The sequence below is a fragment of the Zingiber officinale genome, chromosome 5B, assembly GCF_018446385.1.
Source record: "Zingiber officinale cultivar Zhangliang chromosome 5B, Zo_v1.1, whole genome shotgun sequence".
NCBI classification, from domain to species: Eukaryota; Viridiplantae; Streptophyta; class Magnoliopsida; order Zingiberales; family Zingiberaceae; genus Zingiber; species Zingiber officinale.
In genome coordinates this window covers 72,634,783-72,654,076 of record NC_055995.1, presented here as the reverse complement: position 1 = coordinate 72,654,076, position 19,294 = coordinate 72,634,783, and the positions used below count along the sequence as shown (strand labels likewise).

Genomic DNA, 19,294 nt, shown 5'->3' with positions numbered 1-19,294 from the left:
TTATTTATTACATGAACAAGTCCAGAACTAATAATGCAAGTAAAAACAATAATGGAGGAAAAATGCTTGATGTGCCATGTGGTTGGAGGACAGGATCTCTAAGTGACTCCACATATCATCTATATTCTACCTAAGGAAGAGAAAATACAATGGAGTAGTAAGTCCAAATGACTATGTAGATAATAAGAAATAGATAGTGCATGATCAATATAATGTAAGAGTTCAAGTGGTATATAGTCTCAAAGGAAAATACTCCCCATCTAAAGATAACATATAAATGTATCCACTATCTATTCACCTACTCAACTATAAATAATGCAATGAGTAGAGCCACATAATGATCAACATAAGTACCACATAGCCTAAGCAGGTACCAATATATATAACAATAATACAACATCATAGGTGAGAGCAATGCTTCATCACAAGAAAAATAAATGACTAAGATACCTAGCTATATGGCTATGGACTACGGGAGATCACTTTACCATAGATAACCCATGGATATTCTGAAATGTCAGGGTTCATGTATGCGGGAGATCACTCTACCACAGATGACTCGTGGGTAGACAAGTTGTAGCTATCTAGCTACGGGATGCAGGAGATCACTCTACCATAGATGCCCCGTAGGCAGCTCAGGGTATAACAACCCAATGATAACAGTGTAGTAAGCATATCAATATCATATGTAGTTAATAAATCACCATCACTGACGACACTTTCAACCACAAATGGGAGGCATAGTTGATAGGAAATGAATAGTGTAATGTTATTTAAATGGTAATCAAACACATCAGCAAAACTATATAAGCTCTAAGTATTAATACACAATCAATACTAGTAATGTAGGGTATCATCATCGCATGCCACATATGTGTGTACTACTAGCAGGATATGCATAGCTATAATAACAAGCATTCTATTGTGCATACCATACACGTGTGTACACTACATGATATATGCATAACAAAATATAAGCTTCATCCTATTATACACACCACACATGTGTATACACTACATGACATATACATAACCAAACATAAGCATCATCCTATTATACACACCATACACGTACATACACTACATGATATGAATAGAAAGATGAGATTGCATGAATATAACTTATCAACTCAAAGATCAAGTAAAACAAATATCAACTAAGGAAGTAATGGAATAAAGTCAAGATAAATGTTATTTACCATCCAACATAACAATCATGCACTAGAGTCAATAACTAATGAAAGCAAGGAAAGAAAATACTAATCTCAAATGTAGATCGTACTGAATGTTCTCCAATCTAAGCTCTTGTCTCGAATAAAAAACCTAGAAAAAGTAACACAATCAACACCTAGATTTAACATAGATTGAATAATACAAACCAAACCCTAATTAATCCAACCTAATTATCTCACAATTTCCTTCACCCTACTTCATTAAACAATTATTCTAATTAATCCAAGATTTACCCAAATCTACACATCTCATTCGAATTGTAATTTCTAATCAGAACTAACATAGGTCAACAAAGCTTAGGTTAAGAAATTTGTTACCCTTCATCCTCTTCCCAGAGGATGTTCACTGCCCTAAAACTGGATCACGACTTCTTCTCTAGTAGTACAATGATACAATAGGAGGCGGAGGGCTGACGACAGTGGCGCATTAGATGGAGCAATGATTGGTGACAATTGCTAAGCTACTAACCGAAGCGATTGTATAGGAAAAAGGCAGCAATAGTGTCCGTGAGCTGGCTGGTCATGTCTAACCATGTTTGGTCATGGTAGCCGCATATGGCCACCCATGTTTGGCTGTAGTGGTTGCTGTGATCAGAGAAGAGGAGAGGTGGTGGCAATAGGGGTGACATAACGATGACAATGGCGCCACTCTGATGGTGGCATGGCAACGTGCATTGTAGACACAAGGGGAGACAACGGAGGGGGCGTGAGAGCATAGGGAAATTGACAGTTCTCACATGGTCGATTGCGTTGCCAATCTAGCTTCAAGCGAAGGGAGGGTGAAGGCGCGCGGGGAGATGGTGACGACCAGTGATTGGATGGCAACAGCCATGACTACTTGTGATTGTCTTCTAACAAGAGAGAAGGACTCCCACTTAAGTGATATTCCAAACAGACTCTCTAAGCCTAATAGATTTATCCCCTTAAACATGTCATACGAATTTAGTTTAAATCCCAAAAAATTTCTAAACATTTTCAAAAAATATTCTTTAAGACTATTTTTTAATTAACACATTTTATTTGATTATTTTTATTTGTCGTACCTTATTAAAAGAAGGTTGTATTTTGGTAGCTGAATATGCTGGAGCAAAGGGAGAAAATCTATTATTGTGTACTAAGTAAAATATGGAAAAATCTTGCTATTTGGCCTATCAAAAGATGACTAAAAATGACAAGACTCATGGAGGAAAGACGCAAAGTCAACTGTTGTTGAAGATGAGGAAGAGAAAGAGAAGAAAGGGAGACAAAGATAAAAAAGAGCGACGAAACTTGATGTCCTTAAAATTAAGAATAAGGAAAATGATATTGCTCTTGCTACAAGAAAAATAAGAAGAGAAAGAGAAAAGAGGAGGGCTTGAACCTCGCTACTGTTGGATTTCTTGAAAGAAGAAAAAAGAAGATAGGAAGGAGAAGAAAAGTGGGTAGCAAGAGGGACTTGTTGCTGATTTTGAGAGAGAAATATTAAGAAGAAAATTTCTAGTAGAAGATTCTAGTAAAAACTAAAAAGGAAGAAGAAGGAGAAAAAAAAGGAAAAGAAAATAGAGAGAATGAGGAAGGAAGTTTTTTTTGGAAATAGGGAGAAAGCAAAAAGAGAGGGAGGAGGAACCATGGAAGAAAGGGAAGAGGACAGGAAGGCTAGGGGGTTATTGCTAGATTATTTTTTTTGGGAGATGAGGACTCCTAAGAAAAAGAAAGAGACATATGATATGGAAAAACTATTATATGGTGGAAAAGAAGAAATAGGGAAAATTTTGTTTTTGAAAAGAAAAGGAAAAAAAAGGTAAGAAGGATTGACTTTAATGTTTCCTCAGAGTAGAATAGGTCCCGTCACGGGATCCTAAATCATTATATTTTTGTACAATATTAGGACCATGATATGATGAATCTTCCATGTGAATTTTATACTTTGGTGGAATATGATGAATCACTCTAGAGTTTGAGTGTCATCTTGGGGTTCCAAGAATAGATGAAATTGTATTAGGAGGAATGAAAAGAAAGAATGCTCCTGATTGAGATGATTGGGGTGTAGATTGCCAAGAGGAGGATGAAAATTGATTTGACAATGTAGGACCCCTTAGAAAATTTGAACCAAATCTTTTGTAATACTTTTGAGCATAATGACTGTAGTTGAGCCAAATCTGGCAACGTCCTCTACCTCAGCCTTGACCCTAGCCTCTACCTCCTCAATTATGATTTTGATAATCATGTTGCAGATGAGACTGATTGTGATGATCAATTGTGGAGCTTTACTAGTCATGTGTGCTGATAATGATAGAGAATTTGACATCCTCTGAGATTGTATTTGTAGAAGTCTTTTATGAGAGAATAACATACGTGAAGTGTTTCAAGTGGCACTTGATCCATACGAGTCATGACACTAGAAACAAAACTATCATATTGATGGCCTAAACCTACAAGAATATGCATTTATAGTTCTAGATTAGAGACCGAATGTCCAATTGTAGGTAAGTTGTTGGAGATGATCATGACTGATTGTATATAGTCATTAATGGAGATATCTCCTCGTTGAATAGATTGTAGTTTGTAGATGAAGTTGGAGAACTCATACTTGAGAATGAGATGTAAAAGAGTGTTCCAGAGCTTCCTAAATTTGACAAGAGGTGTTGAGCCCCACGAGCATAAGGAGTATAGACTGAATAATTGATGAGATTAACCAAGTCATTACTAATTGATCCTTATAAACCACATAACATAAGATGGATGATCTTTTTGAAGTTGGGATGAAGTACCATTAACATGACCAAATAAGTTATGAATATAAAGCAAAGGAAGAAATTGTCATTTCCAAAGCAAATAGTTATCACAATCAAATTTAACTAATAAAGAAGGAACTATATGAATAGGAAAAGAAGTATTTTGAGATGGTGGAGAGATCTTTGTAGATTTTAAAGAAGACATATTAGACATTTTGTTTTAAAATAAAGTTGATAACATACTCAATTTGAATCATGGTGGTTGATAATAAAGATAGAAGTAGTTGTTGTTGTTGTTGAGTGCTTTGCTATTGCTATTGTTGATGGCTGACAATAGTTGAACAAGGAGAAATCTATTGGGAAGATGCTAGACTTGTTATTGCTAGAGGAGGGCAGCAACTAAGTTGTAGCCGTTGTTGTAGAAATTTTGTGCTTCTTTGGTGTTCAAATTGAGGAAGAGAGGCTGCTTGAGGCGGTGGTAAAAGAAACAAGGAGGTGGATTGGTGGAGGATTATGACTTTGACACCATGTTGAAACACATAACACAAGAATACAAAAATATTGAAAAGAAATAATAGAGAGACAACTAAAGAGAAGACAATTGATTCTTTATTTTATTGATAATTATCATAGGCTAACCAACCTATTTATACATATTTCCAAGATAATATATGAAAAATATAATGATAAATATAGTAATATATTATCATAAATATGGAAATAATAAATATATAAATAATAATAAATATGGTTTGAATTACAATCGAAACATGGTAAATCATTAGTAATTGAAACCAATTTATGAATCTCTTAAACTACTATCTTTATTAGCATTATCTTCCTTTCCAACAAAAGCCTTCATTGTTTTGTCTTTTCTTGTCGTCAGAGATACCCGAGACAATTGAAAAAGAAAGTAAGACTTTCGTTCTCTTTTCCTTTCATTCTTGTAGTTGTTTTGTTATTTATTTTTCTTTTCCCTTGGGCAGTCCAATCAAACTCATAGTAGTTCCTACTATTTTGTTTAATTTATCTTTTAGTTTTTTGGTTTATTTTATTTCTCATCTTTGGCCAAATGCCAATAGTGGGAAGCATAAGTCACCATAGTAGGTTTCCAACCCATAATAGAAAGCTTCAACTTTTATTTTGTCCAAACTTTTTGTTCCTTGCCCCAAGTCCAGCAAATAACAAGTAGTTTATTTAATAATAATGTATATTGAATAGTAATTTAGAATTTATCGAGGCAATGAGATCAATATTCGATAGTAATAGATGTTTAATGTCACCTTCAGAGAAGACAAAAAATAGTCGGCTCTACCAACAACGCCACAACGGTGAAGCTAGTGAGAAAGAGGAGAGTAAGACACTATGATGAAAGTAAGTATTCTCATTAACTCTAATTCAAACCTCTCCCAAGTATAATTCCTAGATCTGTCCTACTAGCTAGTAGCTCTGTATAAGGGCATATCAAAGGTTGGATGGGCATTACGCATGGAATGATGACTTTGAATAATATGTTAAAGTGGCTACAGAAAGAAGCTCTAGAGATGACATGATAAAATTGAGCAAAGAAGGTGGCGCTAACTTGCATAATGTTTCAACTATAGAGAGTTGATGTTAGCCTGTAGTATACAGGTGCCATCAAGTAATAAAATATCGATCTCACGAGTACTGTTGATTAAACACTAGTTACCTTTACATGGTAAGTTATCTAGACAATCGAATGCTGTCTCACTAACACTAGGAAGAGAAAGAGCAGGGAAGATAGAGAGAGAGTGAGAGGAACTTGGTTTGGAAAAATATTCTAGGGGTTCGATTTCATTGTGATGCTAATCAATATATCATGGATCACCTATTACCCATCCTCTATTCCTATGCACTTATAGGAAGTTAGATTCATTACTGGCTCTTCCCCGTGGAGGTCAAGCCGGAATGCTATCTTAAACCATATCTTATGTTACTAAGTGAAAGTGATTCTTATGAAGTCTAGTAACGAGATACCCCAATTACTAGGGCCCCTCAGTCATACATTACAAAAATACACTACACTCAATAACATAGAGATAAAAATAACAATTATGTCCAATTCTTTACTTATGGAGAATTGATTCTCCTTTCAAGGCAATACCCTAGATGTCTAAAAATGGGATACCCTTGTCATTAGGACCCCTCGGTCATATGATCTAGGGAATTCTCCCTATGGAATTAGTAATTCTACATAAATATTCAATTAAATATGAAAATTAAGCTTAAACACACTACACACACATAAGATCAAATAGATACAAGACATAACAATGCCATATAGATAGGAAATTGGCAAATCCATGAATTTTATATTAATTCACATCACAATTACTCTCTTAATCTTAAAACAAGAGATCTACTCCATATGAAAGGAAATACAACTAAGAGACAAGAAGTAAAGCAATCTACAACTCAAAAGATAAAGAGAAGAGAAGAGAAGACTTATCCATGTAGCGTCGGTTGGATGAAATCCTTGCTCCAGAGGTAGACAGATCAGTGAAAATGAAGCTTCTAGGGTTCTCCTAAGGGGAAGAACCCTTCCCCAAAGAATGGGGGTGAGCCCCAAGCTAAAGATGAGTGAAAAGGAGAGAAAAAACTCTTTTTATAGCAAGGGGGCATGGGTGGGGCATGACCTATGCCATGGCCGTGTGAATCCACACGGTCGGAAGCTACCTTGGCTTTGGTCCGATGACACGACCATGTGGATTCCACATTCCTCATAGCCACAACCTACTTCATCTCTGGAAATTTCACACGGCCATGTGGATTCCACATGGACGCAGCCTGCTTCTTCTCTGGTTCATTGACAAGGCCGTGTGGCCAGGGCTTGCTTGCTCTGGTTTGTGTCATGGCAGTGTGGGTTCACACGGCCAGAGCCTTCTTCTCCTTTGAGCATGTGGCATGACCGTATGGATTCTACATGACCGGACCCTTTTTCTTTGCTTGTTCTCTAAGTCATCTACCAGCACCATTTTCGCTCCAAAAGCACATCTTGTAACAAGAAAATACACAAAGAGCATATCTCTGATAATGAAGAGTAATTATGCTAAAAATATGATAAGAGGTGTAAAAGTGCATAGATCAAGTGCAAAGAAAGTACATGAATGTGAGTCAAAAACATGCATAAAAGTGTATATAATCTATGCACATTGCACCCCCCCAAGCTTAAACCTCAGCTTGTCCTTAAGGAAAAAACTGCAATCTAGACTCCAGTGGCTAAATAGTGCATCATAATCTCAAGAAAGTTAATCTAATCCTATTAAATAATTTCATTGGAGAGCAAGATACAAAAGTTGTTTGGGTATTGCCTAAGAAATAGTTCTCCGTGCTTAATACAATAGTGGCCTAAGTTGTTTAAGTTTTAATACCTAAGACTAGTTAAGTTATCATAAAACTATGTTTCTAGTGCTTCTGGTGATAGACACTTATCTGTCACACACATGATTCATATCTCTAAAACCACACAAGGTCTCAAAGGACTATTTGGAATCAAGAGAAACATAACATTTATTTCCATAATAACCTAACTCGGTCTCAAAGGGTTAATTGTTAGTTTCTACTCACGACAACTATTTTCTATCCCTTATTCATATGATTTTTTTCCTTTTTTTAGTGCTTTAAATGTCTAGCACTAATACAAATGTAAATATATAAATGCAAATGCAAATGCAAGGATTTTTGTAGTACTAATACAAATGCAAATATTTAAATGTAAATGCAGGGATTTTGATTTTTCCAAGTGAGTTGCCATGATCCAAGATCATCTAGTAACCAAAATAAAATTAAGAGATCACCTTAGAAACACAATACTGGTCCAGTTTTATGAATCATGACTATTTCAGAGTTATCTACCATCAAAATTAGACATAATGTATAAAGATTCTAAAATAAGGCCAATACTTAAACTCTTATAGTCAAAACATTGCTCACTTCATGATAATATAGATAGAAAAAGATATATCACTAAACATACTAGTGTCATAAATAACCAATAAACCACATGAAATCTAGAACAAGCGTGCTAGTATTTTGTATTAAGGAACCAACAATCATTATGTGATGAATGATGCAACTAGAAAAATTTTATTATACAAAAGGAAATGTGTAAAAACTAAACTATAACCAACACATCCCCCTAAACTTAAACTTTTCATTATCCCAATGAAAACTAGAAATATAATATGGAGGAGATTTTGACGTAAGAGAAGTTACCAAGTGATTAGCTTTAAGGCTACACCATATGCTTTGAAATACTCCTCTATTTGTGAATTACACTCCACAACTTTGAATCCTATGAAAAGAAAATTAAACAAGAAAAATTAAGTAGAGAGACTAGGTTAAAGAAAAAGAAAAGAAACAAAGTACTAAAATGAAAATAAGAAAGAACTTGGATTGCTTCCAAGAAGCGCTTATTTTAGGTCATTAGCTCGACCATCTCATTAGTCTCATCAAAATCTTGCTCTTGAAGGGGTAAGATATTTTAACACCCTCTTACCAAGGGCTCTTATTATGGAGATAACTTTCATCATAGGAGGTGTTGGAGCAATCCCAATGGTCCGGTGTGACTAAGTGTATTGATGTTTGGGCAAAGGGTTTAAGTTAGGTTCACTCTTGTATTTGATATGTGTATGTGAGTGTACAAGTTTGTAGGATACAGATATGACTCAGCTTGATGGCTTCGGGTCCAGTGAAGGATGGAGCATTCAAGGGACTGTGGACAAGGCAATAAGGACAAGGGCCAAGGGAAGCGACTATGAGGCATGCACGAAGGATGACATTGGGGACGAGCCACGAGCTTGAATGTGTAGGTCCCTTTGGAGGCCGGCAAGAGGGGAGGGGTGAATTGCCCTACAAGATAAAACCAAAAACCCTTCTCGGATATTCAACTAAATTAAAAGAACCTGTAATTAAAAAAGCAGAGACTAATTAAAACAGAAAATAGACACAGAGGAATTACTTGGTTTGCAATCAAAGAATTGCTAATCCAAGGCAAAGAAGGCGCACTAATGATTCTCCTCTGGGCGGAGTAGCCTCTTACAGCGTTGAAAGCACATAAAGAAATAACACAAATGAAAGCACAGGATTACAAGTAGTTAATTAATCTGTGCAGACCAGTACTATATTTATAGTACTGGTCCGGGCGCCTGGAAGGGGTTCCGGGCGCCCTAGGGGGGATAAAATTTTATCCCCCAACGATCAGATCGCGTTTGACGCGATCCTGGTCAAAAGTCAGCTCCGGGCGCCCGGACCCTCCGGGCGCCCCGGAGCCCATCATCAGTGCCTGACTCTCTAAGTTTGACTTGTGGTCCGGTTCCACTGCTCCGGTTTAGCTCGTTTCGGTCCGGGTCTGTTCGCTCCGGCTCCGTTAGCTTGGGTGATCTCGGCCTCCTGGAATAGGGCTCACCCGAACCCATGTTCCGGCCTTCTCCTCGAGCAGCCTTCCTTCCCGGGTTCTTGTCCCTCGAACGCCGCGCACGTTCTTCTCGTCCACCGGTGTACTCTTCCGCGGTCACCTCGTCCCTCGGACGTACCGAGCCCGTCGGCTCTCTCCCGTGTCGTCCTTCTCGCTAGCCGCATCTTCCGCTCGACTTCCTGTGTTCCTAAGCTCCTGCACACTTAGACATAAGGGTAAAACAAACGCAGGACCTAACTTAGCTTGTTTGATCACATCAAAACACCTTGGGGTTCCAACAATCTCCCCCTTTTTGATGTGAGCAACCCAAGTTAAGTTAGGGTAACCATATGCAATAAAAATAATTTATTTACAATTAAGTCCAAAGATATTTCATAAAAAAAATTTATATACCTCCCCCTAGACTTAACATTCTTCTCCCCCTTTGATCACATTAAAAATAGGGGTTCTTTAAACAAGTCTAAGGTAAAAAAAATTTCTAAGGCACTTAATATTAATTTCAACAGAGAATATCTAGTTTAAAAAAAACATTCTAAGTCAATATTAAAAAAAAATTTAAGTTATTTTTCATAAAAGATTTCTAAGGCAATTTTCAAAGGAAAAATGTATAAGACAATATTCATAGAAAAATTTCTAAGTTAATTAAAAAAAATATCTAAGTCAATAATTTTCAGAAATTTTCTAAGTCAATTAAAAAAATTTATTTGCCAAAAAAAATTATATATATATATATATATTTTTTAATTATAAGTTGATTTTAAATATTTTCTAACACAAATTGAATAACTCTTTTAAAGCATTAGGTAAATTAAATTAATGCTTTTTCAGTTAGTCAATTAAACTTTTCATTTCGATACTTGGCTTCCAGGTCGTGGCGAGGCACTAGGCCTTCTTGGTTATTGGAGCAACAACCACTTCCTTAAACAAAGCCTCATAATGAAATTAGTCGTTTAATTTCCTTGCTGAAAATGCTAAGTCTAATTTTAAATTAAATAGGTTTTTGGAACCCAGTAGAGGTTCCTACCTACAGGGTTAACCAAGTATTTCCTAGGTACATAGATTTTTGATATATTTCTAATTTGACTCTGATGAAACCTATAATACCAATTTAAACCTCTATAATTTCTAAAAGTAGAGATATTTGAACTTTTATATTTTTTCAATCTTTCTATTTCTTCTTTTAGTTTTTCATTTTCAATTTTCAATTTATCAAAATCCTCTATAAGACATGATTTTGCTAAAATTCTTTTTGTTTCCAAAATTTCATTTTTTAATCTGATATTTTCATTTTCTAATTTATACATGGATTTAGTCATTGCCTTAATGCCGGAATAAAGTTGATCAGGGGGTAAGAGGCATACCTCACTTACCATATCAGACTTAAGCCTGAATCTCCCCCTGCTTCGCGCCTTCATCCGAGGTCGCTCCCCTTCATCAATGCTAGGTTCTGATGAGTTTTTCTTCGTAACTTGCCATCAGCGCTATCCCGGCATATTCTTGAGCTTGATTCGGATGAAGAAGTGTCGTCCCAAGTTGCTTTTAGGTTGTGTTTCTTGGGAGACTTCCTTTTGGCCTTTTGAGTTCGGCGCCTTCTCTTAGGTGTCCCTCCTTCCCGACACGGTAGCACCGCACCTTTCTTCCACCTTTTGATTCCTTTTGCTTCGCATTTTAAATTTATTAGATCTAAAACTTTTTAAAATTTCTTACCATGTATGCTTCTTGATCGTCTTTGAGTCCGACTCGAGTTCATCCTTCTGGGTTGCGTTGTATCCTTTGTCGTTCGCATACCGGTTTCATGCAATTCAAGAGTAGAAAACAACTCTTCTAAAGTGCTTACCTCCGTGTCTTTTGAGATGTAGTAGGCCGACGATTGATGTCCATCCGGAGTTCTTGGACGCTGACTGTGCCAGCGAGATAGTGTCCTTATTTGTTACCGTTCACCGAGGTTCTAGACGATAACTAGTTTTTACCTTTGCATGTAAACACTACTTTCTCACCTTTCTCGGATGTTCACTTTGTTGCGAGGATGTCCTTCTAGCGAGATTTGCTCTTGGACGTGCTCGTGAGTTCCAAGAACTTCTCCCAAAGTTCTTTAGTCAGTTCTCATTCTGAGGCTGAACACTCGTGAGCCAAAGATCGTTCCGCATGATATTCCACCGTTTACATTACTCGACCTTCTCCTTCTGTCCAATCGCTCTTCTTTTCTTTTCCATCTTTATCTATTGAGCTACAAAACCATATTTCATAATAAACCGAATTTCAAAATCTGTTTTTAGGAATACCTCCACCTCCATTCGACCTCCAGTTCCTCGGATTTGGTGGAACAATGCTTGGTCCGCCATCTTTGTTGCTCTCGATCCGTGGTTAGTCCTCCTCCTAGCGCCGCCCGATACCACTTGATAGGTCCCTGTGTCGAGGCAAGAGAGAGGTGAATTACCCTACAAGATAAAACCAACCCTTTTGGTATTCAACTAAATTAAAAGAACAGTAATTAAAAAAGGACTAATTAGAGAAAATGAGACACAGTGGAGGATTATTACTGAATTGCAAATCAAAGGCTAATCCAGCAGCGCGCACTAATGATCTCTCCAGTAGCCTTTACAACGGAAAGCGTGAGAAAAATAACACAAATGAAAGCACAAGATTACAAGTAGTTAATTATTCCGAGACTTATATATATATAGTCTTGAAGCGCTCCGAGGGGTTCGGCGCCCTGAAAATTTTATCCCCCAAACGATCATCGCGTTTGACACGATCACGGTCAAAGTCAGCCCGGCGCCGGACCTCAATTGCGCCTGTGGAATCATTCAGCGCCGACCTCTCAAGTCAACTTTGTTGACTTTTGTGGTCCGGGCGCCTGGCTCCTCTCGCTTGGGTGATCTCGGCCTCGAATAGGGCTCACCCGAACCCATGCTCCGGCCTTCTCCTCGAGCCTCGTCCCTCGAACGCCGCGCATGTTCTTCTCGTCCACCAGTGTACTCTTCCACGGTCACCTCGTCCCTCGGACGCACCGAGCCCGTCGGCTCTCTCCCGTGCCGTCCTTCTCGCTAGACGCGTCTTCCGCTCGACTTCCTGTGTTCCTAAGCTCCTGCACACTTAGACACAAGGGTAAAACAAATGCAGGACCTAACTTACTTGTTTGATCACATCAAAACACTTTGGGGTTCCAACAGAATGCATCCGAGGGATGAGAGCCAAAGGAAGTAGACTTGAAGGCAAGAGGTCAAAGCTGTGAAGAAGAGTCAAGTGAGTCATGAGGGTGCGAGTGTGAGAGAAATGTACTTGGGAAGGGAAACCCTAGTTTAGGGTTATATTAGTTGACTGGTATTGGGACCAGTCCACTAGGGGTGAACACATAGAGTTTTTTTCCCGAATAGCTGGGACGAGTCGACTGGTGCAAGGACCAGTTGACTGGTAAAGAGTCGTTGGCTAGGCACTAGTCGACTGGTGCAAGGACTAGTCGACTGGTAATGGTAAATAGCCTTGTTGTTTCTTCCCAAGCTCTATAAGATGAAGCTTGGGATGGCTGGCTAAGGTGACAAAATTAGACTTGGTTAAAACCTTAGTAGTCAACTAGTTCTCAAGTGCTTGTGTAATCCAAGAGGTCTTGGCGAGTGTTTTGGTGAGGTTTCACCATCCACAAGGAGTCTTGAGATAACCGGAGTTTGTCGGGGGCTAATCCACTGAAGGATTGAAGGATCGTCCACCTTACGGACAGTCGTGGAGTAGGAGCCCTAATCTTGGAACCACGTTAAAGGAAACATGTTAGCAGTTTGCTTTCTCTTATTGTCTTTAGCTTTCTTGTTTATATTAGTTTATATTTTCGCTCCATAAACTAACATTGTAGGAGAAGTTATCAAATTGGGGGCAACGTCTATTCAACCCCCTTCTAGCCGGTCATAAGATCCCTAACAATTGGTATCAAAGCCAATGTCGCACTTCATCAGACTAATCGCCGAATGTTCTTATGTTGCCAAGGCTACACAACTTGGACATACACCATCGAATGAACTTACGTTGCCAACGCTACACACTTGGACTTACACAAACATGCATTGGAACATATCCCAAGACTCTTCCTACACCTAAGCTCCCCCTACACAAAGGTACTTAAGATTTTTTTCAACTAAACCTTACTTCTCCCCTTTTGCCTAACATTAAAAAGCTTCTAATAATTTCCCAATTGTGGAAAACTTGATCATTAAACTGACTCTAAACTCATGTATTTACCCCCCATGGATCTTATACACCTAAACGAGCTGATCTGGTCAAAACAAATGCTGAAAAATAGTATCAGCCTGGTATCAATTGATTGCCGTCAATATTAGTTGACTGCCCTATTCGATACAATCTCACAGAAGCTTTCTTGGTTGAAAAGCACTGTTACCAGCCAACTGGTAACTGCACCAGTCGATTGGTACCCTTTTTCCAGCCCAATTCAACATTCTGAACATGATTTCAGAAATGCACAAATAATTCCACAAACATAAAAAAAATCTCTAAATTTTGTAGAGAGGTCTGTTTTACCCATGTCTACTTGAAAAAAATATATTTAAACCTTGACTATATATATATATATATATATATATATATATATATATATATATATATATATATATATATATATATATATAATATTGACATAAAATCTAAAACTAGTTAAATGGTTTAATTAAACCTTGACTTAAAGTCCTAGTTTTGGCTTCCTTTTGATGTATTTATTCATACTAACCCACAATGCATCCCTAGCATTGGTTTATATGACATCTATACATCCAAAATCAATCATCATACAATATGACCTCAATATCATATTTCTTGCATGAAACACATCTCATGTGTGCCAATTTCCTAGATTTGAGACTCAAGTCCGTCTCTAAAGCCACTTTGGCACATTCCATGACTCTTCTAGACTCCCAAGTAATACCAACTTGAGATCCATTTACCATGGGTCATAAATTGACTCTTTGACCTCCCCCTTGAGCTCTTATCCTTAGACATCTTCTTAGATGCTTTCTCCACTATGGCTAAACCACAATGGTGCACCTTGGACATCTCATCCTTGCCATAATCATATGCAACCCTAATATACTTCTTCTCATTGGCCTTGGATGATTCTACCTTACCCTTGGTTACTCCTCCCTTGCCATTATCATGTGCCACCCTAGCATATGATCTCTTTTTGGCCTTGGAGGGACAAGATCGATATCCCAAACTTGATTTGTCATTGTTGGGTCTTTGGCTACTCAACCCCATATCTAATCCCTTAGATCCAACATTGAATCTCTTAAGGAATTTTCCTAGCTTATCAAGCTTTGCCTTCAAGTCTTGATTTTCCCTTTCTAAGTTCCTAAACCTAGAGTCAACATGTCCACCTTGGATATTCCTAGACCTACCCATTTTTCTAGGTATATATCTCCCCTTCTTAGGATTTTTTCCTAGGTTCTCCATTACCTTATTCTCCTTAGGTAATGAGAATCTAATATGTCTAGGTTTATCATGAATTAGTCTCCTAGGATTATGATCTACATTTACTCTATTCCTATCATGATATCTAAAGCTAAAATTTTGCATGAATAAATAATGAAAATTATTTCTAGCATGCATGGGAGAATAAACATTTGAATTATAATTCAAGTTAGGGTATACCTCCCTTACCCTTGAAGCTCCCCCTTGACTTGAGCTCCTCTTCTTCTCCCATTTCTTTAGATGCTCTAACTTCTTGAGCTCTCCCTTCCTTGGGCATCTTGTTTGGTAGTGCCCCATTTTACCACACGTGAAGCATCTAATGAGTATTTTTCTCCTTTGGGCTTTTTCATTCCTACAACCCATGTTAGTATTTAAAATAACCTGATTGGGTTTAGGAGTTACCTTCTTCTTACCCAATGGACACCTACTCTTGTAGTGTCCCTTCTCATTGCATCCGAAGTAAATGATGTGGTCCTTTGACTTGTCTTCAGTGGAGATGCTGACTAGGTTGACCTACAAGACCTCCTCTTCACTTATCTTGGCTTCTTCTTCAACCTTTGAGGATATTGATGATGCTTCCTCATCCGTGTAAGTCCAAGTGTGTAATCTTAGCAATATAAGTCCATTTGGCAGTGTAAATTCAAGTGTGTAGCCTTGGTAATGTAAGTCCATTTGTTATTAGTGTCACGCCCCCAAAGGAGTTCCTGTCAGACAAAAATCCGGCAGAACCTCCCCTGTACCGGTGACAATCTGAAGCATCACTACAAGCAAAATACATCAGTCACACGCAGCTGGAATATTTATATACACAACCACGCAGTTATAATAACAGCCCACACGGCTGGAATGAAACAATCACAACCACGCAGTTATATATAAAACAGCCCACACGGCTGTACTAAAAACCAACACAGCGGAAAAACGAAAACGGAAAGCCCAATACAACACAATCAACACACTGCTAGCCGGCTAGGCTTATACAACGAATACAACACCAAAACCATAAGATAGCCACACGGCTATACACAAATACAATGCCAAAAAATAAGAAATGAATATACAAAAGAAAACAATCACGATCTTCGGATGTGACGTAGGACCCGGCAGACAGGATACTCCGAGCGACACTCCAACCATCTACCTGAAAACATAAATATATACATGCGGTGGTGAGTATAGGTAACTCAGCGGGTAATAGAAAAGATAGTGCATGGTCTATACATAAAACATGGAGATCACAAGTATACAGTCTCAGTAGGGAATAAGAACATGATCATACCATCATAATCAATGCATCTGAACATACCTGACATAATAACCTAACATAAACTGTACAAACCACAACTAACATAATGACAGATACATACCCAATCTGGAATCGACACATGGTACAATGATCAGTAAACTCACCGGATCTGCAACAGATATACCCGTGACACCTGTGCAATATAAATACGACTGCATATACATGTAAAATAAATGACATGTATACAGCATGACAACCAAATGCAACAATCATATCGCAAACAAATGCAACATACCACAAACACATGCAACTAGTATCTAGTAGGCATGTATGCAGATATAACCCCCAGATGCACCACGCATCAAATGCAAAAGTGCATGCATGCTCCATGGTCACCCCCGCCACCTCTCCAGACACCACGACCCCTGTATGGCCGAGAGGCTTGGGTCTGTGACGACTGTACTACCCTCCAGCCCACTATATAGTGGTCGAGGCGGACAGTCCGCTAGTAGCTATCTAACTACATAGCATCAGGGTCCCTGACTGCTCACAACGCCGGATCTCACTAAACCTTGTGACCGGGTGGCACGACAGGACTAGCAGCAACTGCTCCAACTACCACTACCCATGAGTGGCCGAGTGTGCGGTGCTATTCCCAAACCAACTGACGACTCTCTCACCACAAGGGAGACAATGGTCATCAGATGCAATGAATGATGAACATGATATATATATATATAATCATCATCCATGCAACCACCCCAAACCTCATAAATACCTCCAACATGAGTATAAGCGTCATGATATCTCCACATATCCCACCAAACATATGTATACAACTACACATGTATAATCAACCAACAATCCCCAATGAACATATCAGACATACATGGACAACCCCACATATACAATCAACATGTATCCTCCAATAAAAATACATCGGACACGTGTATAAACCACAGACGTGCAATCAACACACTCCTCCAAAAGTACATAACAAATACGGATATACACACCACATGTAAATGCACGGTCAACCAGATGACTCCTCTACACATACCCACCTATGTACAGTCCACATCATATACCCAATCAGCATGATAATACCAGCCACCCGACAATCCCTACAGGACATACTCTACACGTGTAATCACCATAGAGTAGATATCAAGAGTTGAAACTGTATATGAATTAAATGGAACACCTCGAAGATCAAGCATAAGTCTCTAGCAGGAAGTCAACAAACAGATATGATATAAGGTAAAGCAGTCTAATCCATCGGATAACCACCATGCACTAAGTACAAGAAAATCTACATAGAGGTAAAGGAAGAAATACCCGCCTTTATTTGTAGACCGTGATAAACTAATTCCACGTCGAGACGCTCGTCCCGAATCCAGATCCTGCGATCACATAGTATATTTAGCTAATTACATAAAAGTAATTGACTAAATAACTTCCCCCCACCTAATTAGAATAACCCTAATCAACCATGATTATGAATTAAACCTCCAACTCACCTTAACCATAATACAACCTAATTAAATTAGGTTATACATGCTACATCTCCAAAAATCCTCCAAATCAACCCATCATTTAATCCAATAACAAATCCATCCTTTAATTATCAATCCACTACCTAGTGATACCAACCCACAATAACCTATCATAAATCCACATCAACCTAACATTATCATCAACAACCCACCAAATCCACAACCAATCACAAACTCCAACATAATTCATCTTTAAATTCTCACCCAAATTACTCTAACTAGATTTAACTCCATCCACAAATGAATCCCAAATTCATAACCGATCATAAACTCCAACATCCCAGTATTATCTACTATACATCATTATTCAAACATGCATAATCACCCTCATGATTCACCTCTAACAATTTATCCAAACAACCACAAATCATGAAACCTCCAACATAATAGGATACAAATCCTTATCAATCCACATCTTAATTGATCCTTTAATTCTCACTAATCAATCTAAGCAAGAATAACAAAACCCTACCACCCATTAGACCACCTAACCTAGCATATACTAATGAAAATAGTAGAAATACCTCACTGGAGTCACCTACCGTGAGATTTTTAGTAGCAATACAGCAGCTCACCACCATGATTCCCTGTCCATGCTACAAGGGCGCATACACACCTATCCTTCCAAAACAATCCAAAACTAGATTTTGTACAGCAAAGAATAGCTAAACCATTAATAAACATATCAAACCTTACCTCAACAAACCCTCCATCTTCACCCGTGGCCTCCACACTTCAAGAATTGGAGAGGGTGGTGATCGACAATAGGGACCTCCACCATACTTTGATCCGATGCTTACCTCCAATCCAAAACAAGAGAAACATCACAGTTGGAACCCTATAAACCCAGATTCTTGAATCCACAATGATCCCCGACACTACATTACCTCAATTTGTCGCCTCCAAGTAATGTAGTGCGATCCTCTTCAGCTAGTGAAGATCCGGAATGCACTCCAGTGAACCGATCAAGAAGAAGATTCAGAGGCGATCGGACGCCTGTGAATGACACGGAGTAACTTCCCCGCAATGCCCTAGTCGCCGAGCCCTTGCCTCGTGTGCCAGCACAGCCAAAGAGGAGATCGCAGCGTCGGAGATGGTCGGAGCCATCAAGATCGAGTGACGCTTTCCCCCTGGTGACGCGACGAAGCCGAGATCGCTGGGGAAGCCGTCGGCGTCGGGTCGTCCGCAGGCGAGAGAGGAAGAGGAGAAACCACTCCACGCATCGAGAGGGAGGAGAGGGAGAGGAAAAGGAATCGCAGTGCCATCGCCCTAAAAGGATCGGCTGAAGCCCCTGGAGAAGACCGTCGCCGACGATCGGCGTTGATGCCCGGCGACCGACGATGACCCGAGATCGCGAGGGAGAGGAGTCGGGGAAGGAAAGGATCGGGCGAAAGGGGAGTTCGGGAGAAAGAATGGGGAAGGAATTATAAACCTAGGTTATTTAAAACTTAGGTTAGTTTAATTAAAGGCTAAGTTAATTCCTCAATCAACTCCCAACTTATTTTGGGTATCCCAAACATGCTCTCTCTGTACCCCGAATTCATCCCCTCAAACCAGGTCATACGACCCCCGTTTAATTCCCGAAAAATTTCTAAAAATTCCTGAAAAATCCAATAAATTTTTCCGTCCAATAATATTTA

At 38.7% G+C, this 19,294-nt stretch overlaps 1 long non-coding RNA gene across 1 annotated transcript; it reads right to left on the bottom strand.

Annotated features, from left to right (window-relative positions):
- Nucleotides 1-18,186: 18,186 nt before the first annotated feature.
- Nucleotides 18,187-18,621, bottom strand: LOC121987479. Its single transcript, XR_006113617.1, has 3 exons — nucleotides 18,542-18,621; nucleotides 18,351-18,454; nucleotides 18,187-18,270 (listed from the first exon to the last, which is right to left on the bottom strand). It is a non-coding gene; the product is annotated as an uncharacterized LOC121987479 (long non-coding RNA).
- Nucleotides 18,622-19,294: the final 673 nt, after the last annotated feature.